This window comes from Pteropus alecto, unplaced genomic scaffold (assembly GCF_000325575.1).
Source record: "Pteropus alecto unplaced genomic scaffold, ASM32557v1 scaffold232, whole genome shotgun sequence".
Classification (NCBI taxonomy): domain Eukaryota; kingdom Metazoa; phylum Chordata; class Mammalia; order Chiroptera; family Pteropodidae; genus Pteropus; species Pteropus alecto.
The window spans coordinates 94,497-106,642 of NW_006432450.1; the positions used below are offsets into that span (position 1 = coordinate 94,497).

Below are 12,146 nucleotides of genomic sequence, written 5' to 3' on the forward strand. Positions count from 1 at the left end.
TGATGCTAGCTATAGGTTTATCACATATGATCTTTATGATGTTGAGTTTTGTTCCCTCTATTCCCACTTTGCTGAGAGTTTTTATCATAAGTAGACATTGGATTTTGTCAATGCTTTTTCTGCAACTATTGATATGATTATATAATTTTTATTTTTCAGTTTTTTAACATGGTATATAACATTAACTGATTTGCAGATATTGAACTAACCTTGCATCAAGGGAATAAATCTCACTTGGTGTATTATCATTTTAATGTATTGCTGAATCGGTTTATTATATTTTGTTGAGAATTTTTGAATATATGTTCATCAAAGCTATTGGCCTATAATTTTAATTTTTTGCATTGTCTTTGTCTGGTTTTGGAATTAGGATAATGATAGCCTAGGAAAATAACCTTGGGAGCCTTCCCTCTTATTGAATTATTTAAAATAGTTTGAGAAGAATAGGTGTTAATTCTTTGAATGCATAGTAAAATTTATCTGAGAAGCCATCTGTTCCAGAACTTTGTTGTGTGATTTGATTACTAATTCAATTTTATTATTAGTAGTTAGTTGGTTCAGATTTTTTCTTTCTTTTTGACTCAGTCTTGGGAAATTGTATATTTCCATGAATTATTCATTTTTTTCCAGATTTTCAACTTTGTCGGCATATAACTTCTTATAATATTTTCTTATATTCCTTTGTATTTCTCTGGAGTCAGTTACTCCTCCACTTCCATTTCTGATTTTATTTATTTTGGTCCTCTCTTTTTTTTTTTTTTTGAGTAGTCTAATTAAAAGTTTATGAATTTTGTTTATCTTTTAAAAAACCCACCTCTTAGTTTCATTAACTTTTGAATTCTTTTTTTAGAATTTAGATTTTGGGTTGTGTTTTCATTTTTAATTGTCTCAAGGTATCTTTTGATTTCTTTCTTGATCTCTTTGTTAACCCATCTATCATTTAGTAGCATGTTATTTAGTCTCGATGTGTTTGTGTATTTTTCAGTTTTTTTTCTTGTAATTGATTTCTAGTTTTATATCACTATAGTCGGAGAAGACACTTGATATGATTTTAGTCTTCTTACATTTATTGAGACTTGTTTTGTGGCCTAACTTGTAGTCTATGCTGGAAAATGTTCCAGGTGCACTTGAGAAGAATGTATATTCTGCTGCTTTAGGGTTAATCACTTTAAAAATATCAGTTAAATCCACATGGGCTGGCATATCATTTAAGGCTGCTATTTTCAAGAGATGAAATATTGCCATTTGCAACAACATGGATGGACCTTGAAATAATAATACTAAGTGAAATAAGCCAGACAGACGAGGTTGAAAATCACATGATATGACTTATATGTGGGATATATACCTAAAAGCCACAAATGAACAAAATGAACAAAACAGAGACTCATGGACATGGACAATGAACTAGTGGTTACCAGGGAGGATGGGGGGGAGGGGAAAAAAGTAAAAAAAAAAAAAACAAAAACAAACAAAATGTTATTAATAAAAAAAATAAAATAAAATGTTAAAAATAAGATAAATTAAAAATAAAATAAATAAAAACAAAAAAATAAGGCTGATATTTTTTTGTTGATTTTCTGTCTCAAGGATCTGTTTATTGGTGTCAATGAGGTGTTAAAAATTTCTACTATGACTGTATTACTGAAGATCTCTCCCTTTATATTTGTCAGTATTTGCTTTATATGTGTAGGGGCTCTTATGTTTGGTGTGTAAATGTTTACTAGGGTTATATCCTCTTGTTGGATTGATCTCTTTATCATTAGGTAATGCCCTTCTTTGTCTCTTATTATTTGTTTTAAAGTCTATTTTTTCTGATATAAGTATTACTACCCTAGCTTTTTAAAATTTCCATTTGCATGAAATATCTTTTCCCATCCCTTTACTTTCAGTCTGTATGTGTCTTTTAATCTGAAGTGAGTCTCTTGTTGGCAACATATGTGTCATATTTTCTTATTCATTCAGCTACCCTATATCTATTGATTAAGACATTTAATCAATTTACATTTAAAGTGATTATCGATAAGTACATAGTTACTGTCATTCTATTATTCATATTTATGTTATTTATTTCCTCTTCTTCTTCTTAAAGAAATCCCTTCAGCATTTCTTGCAATACTGGCTTGGTGGTGGTGAAGTCCTTTAGCTTTTCACTGTCTGGGAAGCTCTTTATTTCACCTTCAATTTTAATTGATAGCCTTGCTGGATAGAGTTGTCTTAGTTGTAAGTCCTTAATTTTTATCACTTTGGATATTTTGTGCCAATCTCTTTTGTCTTGCAAAGTTGAGAAAACAGCTGACATTCTTATGGGAGTATCATTGTAAGTAACTAGCTGCCTTTCTCTAGTTACTTTTAGAATTCTCCTTTTGTCTTTAATCTTTGGCATTTTAATTATGATGTGTCTTAATGCAGGCCTCTTGGTTTCATTTTTATTGGGACTCTCTGAGCTTTCTGAACTTGTATGTGTATTTTCTTCACCAGCTTAGGGAAGTTTTCAGTCATTATATTTTCAAATAGATTTTTCAATTCCTTGCTCTCTCTTCCCCTTCTGGTACCCTTATGATGCAAATGTTGTTTAAACTTGATATTGTCTCAGAGGCTCATTAAACTATCCTCATTATTTTAGATTTTTTTTTTCTGGTTTCATTGGTTGTTTTCTGCTACCTTATCTTTCAAATTGCTAATTTGATCCTTTACTTTATTCAATCTGCTGTTTATTTCTTCTCATGTATTCTTCATTTCAGTTATCATATTCTTCATTTCTTACTGGTGCTTTTTTTATGGTTTACATGTCTTCTTTATGCTTACTATCTCTGTTGAATTGTTACTGAGCTCATCTATTCAACTCCTAAATTAACTGAGCCTCTTTATAACTAATGTTTTGAATTCTGTATCTAATTAGTTGCTTGACTCCATTTCATTTAGTTCTTTTTCTAGAGTTTTCTCCTCTTCTTTTGTTTGGGATATGTTTCTTGTTTTCCTCATTTTAGCTGATTCTCTGTTTCATTTCTATGTATTAAGTGATCTGCTTTCTCTCCCAGTCTTACCTGATTGGCCTTGCATTAGATGTCCTGTGTGGCCCAGTGGTGCAATCTTCTGATAATCTGTGCCAGGTGCTCCAGGAGTGTCCCTTGTGTGAATTGTGTGTACACTTCTGTTATAGTTGAGCCTTGATTGCTATTGGTACGTCAGTGAGTGAGACTGACTCTCAAGCTAACTGGCTATGATAATTGGCCATACTCACAATGTATTAGCATCTCTGTGGGGACTGACTCCAAAGAGTTGGTTTTGCCCCAGTGATTATGCGTACCTGTTGATATCATGTTTTGATTGTGCTTCTTGTGGGACTAATCGGGTAGTTCTCTGTTGAAGTCAAATGACAATCTCCAGTTATGTTGGTTCTAGAACTTTTTTGGATGGGCTCCCATGGAGACCAAAGTCAGCCATTGTCTGTGATCAGCCCAGAGCTACCTGGTATGAGCTACAAAGCTATTCACATTTGACTGCTGCCTGAGCATAACTGGGAGGTATGTGGGAGAGGCCACATAGTGAACCTTGGCCTACTGCCACCAGTATCAGGCCTGGAGCAGTGTAACAAAAGTCCTAAAGCGCTCCAAGGACTGAGACTGCCTGCCAGCTGCCTGTAAGGCTCAGCATCTGAGCCTCTGGGGTGCCAGAGTTGGATGAGGTGAGGTCTCATGTAATTGCTAGAGTAGGGCAAGTCATATTCCCCATGTTGGTACAGATTCAGATTTGTTGCCAGTGCTGAGCCTATGTTCAGTCTTAAAAGTCTGAGCTCACACTGAGTTTAGCCACTACCCACCTCAAGTCCCGCAGACCCTTAAAATTTGTTCAAGAAGTATTGCAGCTAGGGCTAGGGCTGGTTACCTACACCAAAAGTGTCTCCCAAGGTGCTCGAGCCAAGACCTGTTTATTGCTGGCCAAGGAACCTCCTTCCGCAGGCATAGGGTAGAACTGGTTGCCTAGTAACCACCCAAATTGCTACTGGGAAATTTGCAAGTTGAGTGTGTCGACTCTCAGGAAATCACTGGAGTTAAGTGTGCAGATCCCACCAGGACAATGAAGATTCCTTTTTCACTATGTTAGGGAAGAGTTTAACACAGGCAAGGTGGTGCTCACCTGCAGGCTTTACAAGAGGACTCAACAGAGAGACAATGAAGTCTGCCTCTCCAGCCCTAACTAAGAAGCCACACAACTCAGTCTTTCTCTGTATGTCCCAAGCTGCTGTCTCTTTGTCAGATCTCTCGGTGAGTGCCTATGAGTGAGTGAGTCTGTGTGTGGGCCCTTTATGGGAATGTTTGGATTTCCAGCTGCCTTCAACTTACTTGGATGGCCAGAATCCATACTGATTTTCAGTCAGACTCCTCTTCCCAGCGCTGGAACCCTGTGCTGGAGAGCCCTAGTGTGGGGCAGGAGCCCTTTGCTCTCCAGGTGGGGAGAGGGCTTCACAGCCACCACGATATCCCTTCTGATGCTCAATCGCCAGCCTATTTTGCATCTCTGCCTCTCATACCAGTCTTGTGTTCTTTTTATATCCACCCCTTGTTATAGAAGTTCTGTTCAGCTAGCCTTCAGATCATTCTCCATGATGATCTGAATTTCATAATTTAGTTGCAATTTTAATGTGGGCATGGGAGGAGGCATGCACAGCATTTACCTACCCTGCCATCTTGACCAGAATTTGAGGATTTTCTGATTGCAAGTTTGAGAGTAGCAGCTGAGGATGCTTGACTGAATCCTTTATTTTCTTCTTCTTGGGTCTTCCTATAAAAATCTTATTCTTTGTTCCTCCACACGATGGCAGACCCTTAGGAAGGGCACATGGCAGTAGGCGTGTTAGCAAGCACATTTGGCCACAGAACCTCAACTACATTTTTCTTTCTCCTATGGCTATCTTTTGGTTGGTTCTGAATTTGTTGTGAATTAAAAGAGTATTACGTGTTGTGTTACTGGAAATCTCAGCTGTCTTTAGTCAACAAAATTACTGAGGAACAGCTCTATGTTCATCATTTGCATGGGGTGATGAGATTCATTTCTGTATGTAGACCCCCAAGCAGCAGGGGACTTTGTTTTTATTCTTTATTTTTTTTAAGAAGGTAACCCTTAGTTGACCTCACAGATTGCAAGGACCTTGTCAGCTTACAATCCCTTAGTTTTTAATTTTTTACGTCTACAGTACCTGGTCTCCTAGATGGTCTCCTATCCATGTACTGACCAGGCCTGACCTTGCTTAGCTTCCGAGATCAGACGGGATTGGGCTTGTTCAGGGTAGCATGGCCGTAGATCAGGGGTTCTTTGTATTAAAATTTTTCTAAGATCAAACATGTGTACCCCAACTATTCTATCATAGCAATCATCACTGTACAGATTCTTAATTTACCTTTGTAGTAACTCTTTTACAAAAATAATCACAGCAGCTTTTATTTCTTTATCTTATTAGAATCAGTTTGTGATTTTGTCCCAACATATCAAATCTTGAAAAATAACGTTAGTCTTCCATCCTATAGACAGAAGTAAAGAATTTAATACATAAATTTCCATTGTTTTATATCCAAACATCAATAGGATTCTCATGACTATCACTAAGGTTCTGCTTTTCTCTATTGTAAAATCACCTCCAAAAGGAAACAAGAATTTCTCCATCATGGTTTCAAGTGAACACTCTTCTTTGGCAACTATAAATAGCCAGACCTATCCCAATTCAATAATAGGTCATATAAATATTGCATTATGTGTTAATTACCCCAAATAAAATATTTTCTATTACCATATATTTGGCTACCTTTATCTACCTCTCTCTTCCCCTTTCTTAATGGTAACCACTAATCTATTGTCTGTGTCTATAATTATTTGTTGTCTTGTTTATTCGTTGCTCTAGTTTTATATTCCACATATGAGTGAAATCATATGCTTCTCAACTTTTTCTATTTGTCTAATTTTGCTTAGCATGATAATCTCAAGACCCATCCACGTTGTTGCAAATAGCAATATTTAATGTTTCCTTATGGCTGAGTAATATTCCATTGTATATTTGTACCACATCTTATCCAATCATCTATCAAAAAGCATTTCAGTTGTTTCCATGTCTTGGCCACCATGAATAATACTGCAGTGAACACCAGGTATATATATATTTGTGGATAAATGTTTTCAAGTTTTTTGGGTAAATGCCCAGAGGAGAGATTGCTGGGTCATATGGTAATTCTATTCTTAGTTATTTTAGAAACCTCCATAATGTTTTCCATAATGACTGTACCAATTTACATTCTCACTAGCAGTGTATATGAGTTCCTTTTTCCCTGTAATCACTCCACCACTTGTTATTACATGTCTTGTTGATAACAGCCATTCTAAGAGATGTGACGTAGTATCTCATTGTGGTTCTGATTTGCATTTTCCTAATAGCTAGTGAAGTGGAACATCTTTTCATATGTCTGTTGGCCATTTGTATGTCTTTTGGGGAGAAGAGTCTGTTCAGGACCTCTGCTTATGTTTTAATTAGATTGTTTGTTTGTTGTTGTTGAGTTTTGTATTTTGGATATCAGCCCCTTACGGGAGATCTGATTTGCAAATATCTTTTTTCATTCAGTTGGTTGCCTCTTTGTTTTGTTGATGGTTTCTTTTGCTGTGCCAAAATTACTTATTTTATTTTTATTTTTCCCCCGATGAGCAACCTATTCTATTGTTTTATTGTTTTTTATGTTTTTTAAAATTTTATTTTATTAGTTTCAATAAAACATTACATTGGTTAGACATTTATATAGTTTATAAAATGAGGCCCCTAATTGCTCTTTCTCTCCTCTGGCTCTCCACCTAGCTATTACATTAATGCTAACTGCATTCCCTATGCTGTGCTCTGCATCCCCCTGACCATCTATCAACTACCAATTTGTACTTCTTTAACCCTTCACCCGCTTCTCCCAGCCCACCAACCCCTCTTCCTTCTGGTCTTCAACAGATTGTCCTCTATATTTGTGTTTGTTTTTGATTAGTTTGTTCTTTTTGTTCCTTAGTTTCCGTGTATAAGTGAAATCATACAGTATTTATCTTTCTCTGTCTGACTTATTTCACTCAGCGTAATAACCTTTAAGTCCATCCATGTCATTGCAAATGGTAGGATTTCACTTTTTTAATGGCTGAGTAACATTCCATTGTATATATGAACCATAACTTCCTTATCCAATCATCTGTTGATGGGCATTTGGGTTGCTTCCATATCTTGGCTATTGTAAATTGTGCTGCCATGAACATAGGGGCGTATAGATCTTTATGGATTATTTGGTTTTCTTTAGATAAATACCTAGAATTGCAATTGCTGGGTCAAAATGTATATAAATTCCCTTTTCTCATTCTCACCAACACTTGTTGTTCTTTGGTTTATTGATGACTGACATCCTAACAGATGTGAGGTGAGATCTCATTGTGGTTTTAATTTGTATTTCTCTGATGATTAGTGACCTCGAGCATCTTTTCATATGCCTATTGGCCATCTGTATTTCCTCTTTAGAGAAGTATCCGTTCAGGTCTTCTGCCCATTTTTTAATTAGATTGTTTTGTTGTTGTTGTTGAGTTGTACAAGTTCTTTGTATATTTTGGATATTAACCTCTTATCAGTTATATCATAAGCAAATATCTTCTCCCAGTCGGTTGTCTTTTTGTTTTACTGATGGTTTCCTTTGCTGTACAATACTTTTTAGTTAGATGTAGTCTCATCTGTTTCTTTTTTCTTTTGTTTTCTTGTCTGAGGAGATATATCCAAAAAGAAATTACTGTTAGCAATATCAAAGAGTTTACTGCTATTTTCTTCTAGAAGTTTTAGGTCCTATATTTAACTCTTTAATCCATTTTGAATCTATTCTTGTATATGGCGTAAGAAGATGGTCCAGTTTCTTCTATTTCCATGTATCTATCTAATTTTCCCAAAACCATTTATCGAAGAGACTATATTTATCCCATTGTATATTCGTGCCTCTTTTGTGAGTATTAAGTGAGAGTATAGGCGTGGATTCATTTCTGGGCTCTCTATTCCGTTCCATTGATCAATGTATCTGTTTTTGTGCCAGTACCATGCTGTTTGGATTACTGTAGCCTCGTAGTATAGTTTGATATCAGGTTGTGTGATACTTCCAACTTCATTCTTCTTTCTCAAGATTGCCCTGATATTTGGGGTCTTTTATGGTTCCATACAAATTTTAGAATTATTTGTTTTAGCCTTCTGAAAAATGCCACTGGTATTTTGATAGGGATTGCCTTGAATCTACAAACTGCTTTGTGTAGTATGGCCATTTTAATTATGTTGATTCTTCCTACCCATGAGCAGGGTATATGCTTCCATTTATTTGTGTCTTCTTTAATTTCTTTTTTTCAATGACTTATAATTATCTGAGAACTTGTCTTTTACCTCCTTGGTTAATTTAATTCCCAGATATTTTATTGTTTTCAATGCAATTGTAAATGGGATTGTTTTCCTCATTGCTCTTTTTGAAAGTTCGTCATTGGTGTATAAAACTGCCACTGACTTCTGAATATTAATATTGTGTCCTACTACTTTACCGAATTCATCGATTAGTTCTAACAGTTTTTTTTTTTCCTTTCCAAAATCCTTAGGGTTCTCTATATATAGTATTGTGTCATCTACAAATGATAAGAGTTTTACTTCTTCTTTTCCAATTTTGAAATCGTTTTTCTTTTTTGTCTGATTGCTGTGGCTAGGACTTCCAATACAATGTTGAACAAAAGTGGTGAAAGTGGACATTCTTTTCTTGTTCCTGATATTTATAAAAATACTTTTAGCCTTTTCCCATTGAGTAAGAAGTTAAGTGAAAAATTGTCGTATATGGCCTTTATTCTCACTTTTCTGAGAGTTTTTTTTTTTTTAATCATAACTAGATGCTGGAGTTTGTCAAATGGTTTTTCTGCATCTATTGATATGATCATATGGTTTTAATCTTTCGATTTGCTAATGTAGTGTATCACATTAATTGATTTGGGGATATGTACCAATCTGACATCCCAGGAATACATCCAACTTGATCATGTGTATGACATTTTTAATGTATTGCTGAATTCGGTTTGCTAATATTTCATTGAGGAATTTGCATCAATATTCATAAGATATATCAGCCTATAGTTTTCTTGTTTTGTAATGTCTTCATCTGGTTTTGGAATCAAGGTAATGATTCAGGGAGCTTTCCTTGAATTTTTGAAATAGTTTGCGAAGAATAGGTGTTAATTCTTTGGCTGTTTGGTAAAATTTGCCTATGAAATCAGCTGGTACAAAACTTGTTTTGGGGGAGGTTTTTGATTACTGATATGATTAAATTTGTGGTAAACGGTCAGTTTAGATTTTCTGTTTCTTCTTGACTTAGTCTTGAGTGTTTGTTTCTTTCTAGGAATGTATCCATTTCTTCCATATTGTCCAATTTTCTTATAACCTTTGTATTTCTGTGGAGTCTATAGTTATTTCTTCTCTTTCATTTCTGATTTTATTTATTTGAGTACCCTCTCTTTTTTTCTTGATGATTCTGGTTAAGGGTTTACCAATTTTGTTTATCCTTGCAGAGAACCAGCTCTCAGTTTCATTAATCTTTTGTACTGTTTTTCTAGACTTGCTTTCATTTATTTCCTCTCTGACCTTTACTATTTCCTTCCTTCTATTCACTTTGGGCTTTGTTAGCTGTTCTTTTAAGTGTAAGATTAGATCGTTTATTTGAGTTTTTTCTTGTTTCTTGAGGTAGGCTTGTATTGCTATGAATTTCTCTCTTAGGAATCCTTTTGCCTTGTCCCATAGATTTGGAGTCATTATGTTTTCATTTTCATTTGTCTCTGGGTATCTTTTGATTTCTTCATTGATCTCATTAACAACCTATTCATTGTTTAGTAGTATGTTATTTATCCTCCATGTGTTTGTGTATTTGCCAGTTTTTTTTCTTGAAGTTTATTTCTAGTTTCATACTGTTGTGATGGGAGAAGCCCCTTGATATGATTTCAATCTTCTTAAATTTATTGAGACTTGTTTTGTGTCCTAACATGTGGTCTACCATGGAAAATATTCCATGTGCACTTGAGAAGAATATATATATGTTTCTTCTTTGTGGTGAAGTGCTCTGAAAATATCTATTAAAATCATCTGTTATAGTGTATCTTTTAGGCCCATTGTTTCCTTGTTGATTTTCTGTCTATAAGATCTGTCTATTGGTGTCAATGGAGTGTTAAAGTCTGCTGTTATGAGTGTATTACTGTTGATTTCTCCTTCTATGTCAGTCAATAATTGCTTTATGTATGTAGGTGCTCCTATGTTGGGTGCGTACATGTTTACTAGGGTTATGTTCTCTTGATGTATTGTTCCTTTTATCATTATATAATGCCTTTCTTTGTCTTTTATTATAGCCTTTGTTTTAAAGTCTATTTTATCTGATATAAGTATTACTACCCTACCTTTTTTTTTTTTCATTTCTATTTGCGTGAAATATCTTTTTCCATCCCTTTACTTTCAATCCGTGAATATCACTTGTAGACCGCATATGCATGGGTCTTATTTTCTTATCCATTTGGCTACCATATGTCTTTTGATTGGAGCATTTAATCCATTTGCATTTAAAGTGATTACTGATAGGTACATAGTTACTGCCATTTTATTATTCGCATTTGTTATTTCTTTTTTCTTTTTTACCCCTTCTTTTTTTACATGTCTTTTTAACATTTCTTGTAATACTGGCTTGTTGATGATAAATTCCTTAAGCTTTTTCTGTCTGGGAATCTATCTCACCTCCATTTTAATTGAAAGCCTTGTCGGGTGGAGTATCTGTGGTTGTAGATTCTTGTTTTTCGTAACTTTGAATATTTCTTGCCATTCCTTTCTGGCCTGCAAAGTTTCCATTGAAAAGTCAGCAGACATTCTTATGAGAGTACCCTTTAAGTAACTAGCTGTCTTTCTCTTGCTGCTTTTAAGATCCTTTATCTTTGACCTTTGGAATTTTAGTTATGATGTGTTTGATGTTGGTCTGTTTGAATTCCTCTTGTTTGGGACTCTTTGTGCTTCCTGAACTTGTATGTCTAATTCCTTTTCCAGGTTAGGGAAGTTTTCTGTCATTATTTCTTCAAATAGATTCTCAATCTCTTGCTCTCTCTCTTATCCTTGGGGTACTCCTATGATCCAGATATTGTTACACTTCATGTTGTCTCAGAGGTCTCTTAAACTATCCTCATTTTTTAAAATTCTTTTTTCTTTTTGTTGTTCTGATTGGATGTATTCTGCTACCTTGTCTTACAGTTCACTTATTTGATCTGCTTCGATTAACCTACTGTTGAATCCATCTAGTGCACTCTTCATTTCAATTATTGTATCCTTCATTTTTGTCTGATTCTTTTTTATGGTTTCTATATCTTTTTTTATGCCTACTATCTCTCTGTTGAGGTTCTCATTATGCTCATCCATTCTCTCAATAAGTTTGTGAGCAACTTTATAACCATTATTTTGAATTCTGTCTCAGGTTTTTTGCCTCCATTTCATTTAGCTTATTTTCTGGAGATTTCTCCTGTCGTTTCACTTGTTGATGTTTCTTTGTTTTCTTATTTTATTAACCTCTCTGTGTTCATTTCTCTGTGTTAGGAACATTTGTTTAATCTCTCAGCCTTGGCCAGATGGTCTCATGTGGAAGGTGTCCTGTGTGGCCCAGTGGCTCATTCTCTGTTTTCCCCTGTGTTGGGGGCTCTGGACATGATCTTTGTGGGGGTTGAGTGTGATCTTCTGTTGTTACTAAGACTTTATTGGTGTTAGTACATCAGTGGATGAGATTAACACTCAGGCTGACTAATTGTGAGAAGTGGCTCTTTCCACAGGGTAAGAATTGCTGTGTGGGGGTGACCCCACTGAGTGGAATTTGTCCGAGTAGGTTTGTGTACTTGTTGCAACCACTGTTATGTGTTCTGACTATAGGACTAGTCAGGAGTTGCTCCGTTGTGGTCTGGTGCCAGCCTTCAGATGCGTTAATTTTGTGGCCCCTTGGGAGGGGCACCCCTGTAAGCCAAGGCTAGCCACTGCCTTTGATTGCTCAGCGTTACCTGGTGGGAGCTACAAAGTGATCCACAGATGGTTATTGTCTATGCTGATCTATAGGTAAGTG

General features: G+C 35.4%; 1 pseudogene; it reads right to left on the bottom strand.

Moving 5' to 3' along the window:
* Nucleotides 1-5,188: 5,188 nt before the first annotated feature.
* Nucleotides 5,189-5,306, bottom strand: LOC112476098 (annotated as a pseudogene).
* Between the last annotated feature and the right edge of the window lie 6,840 nt (nt 5,307-12,146).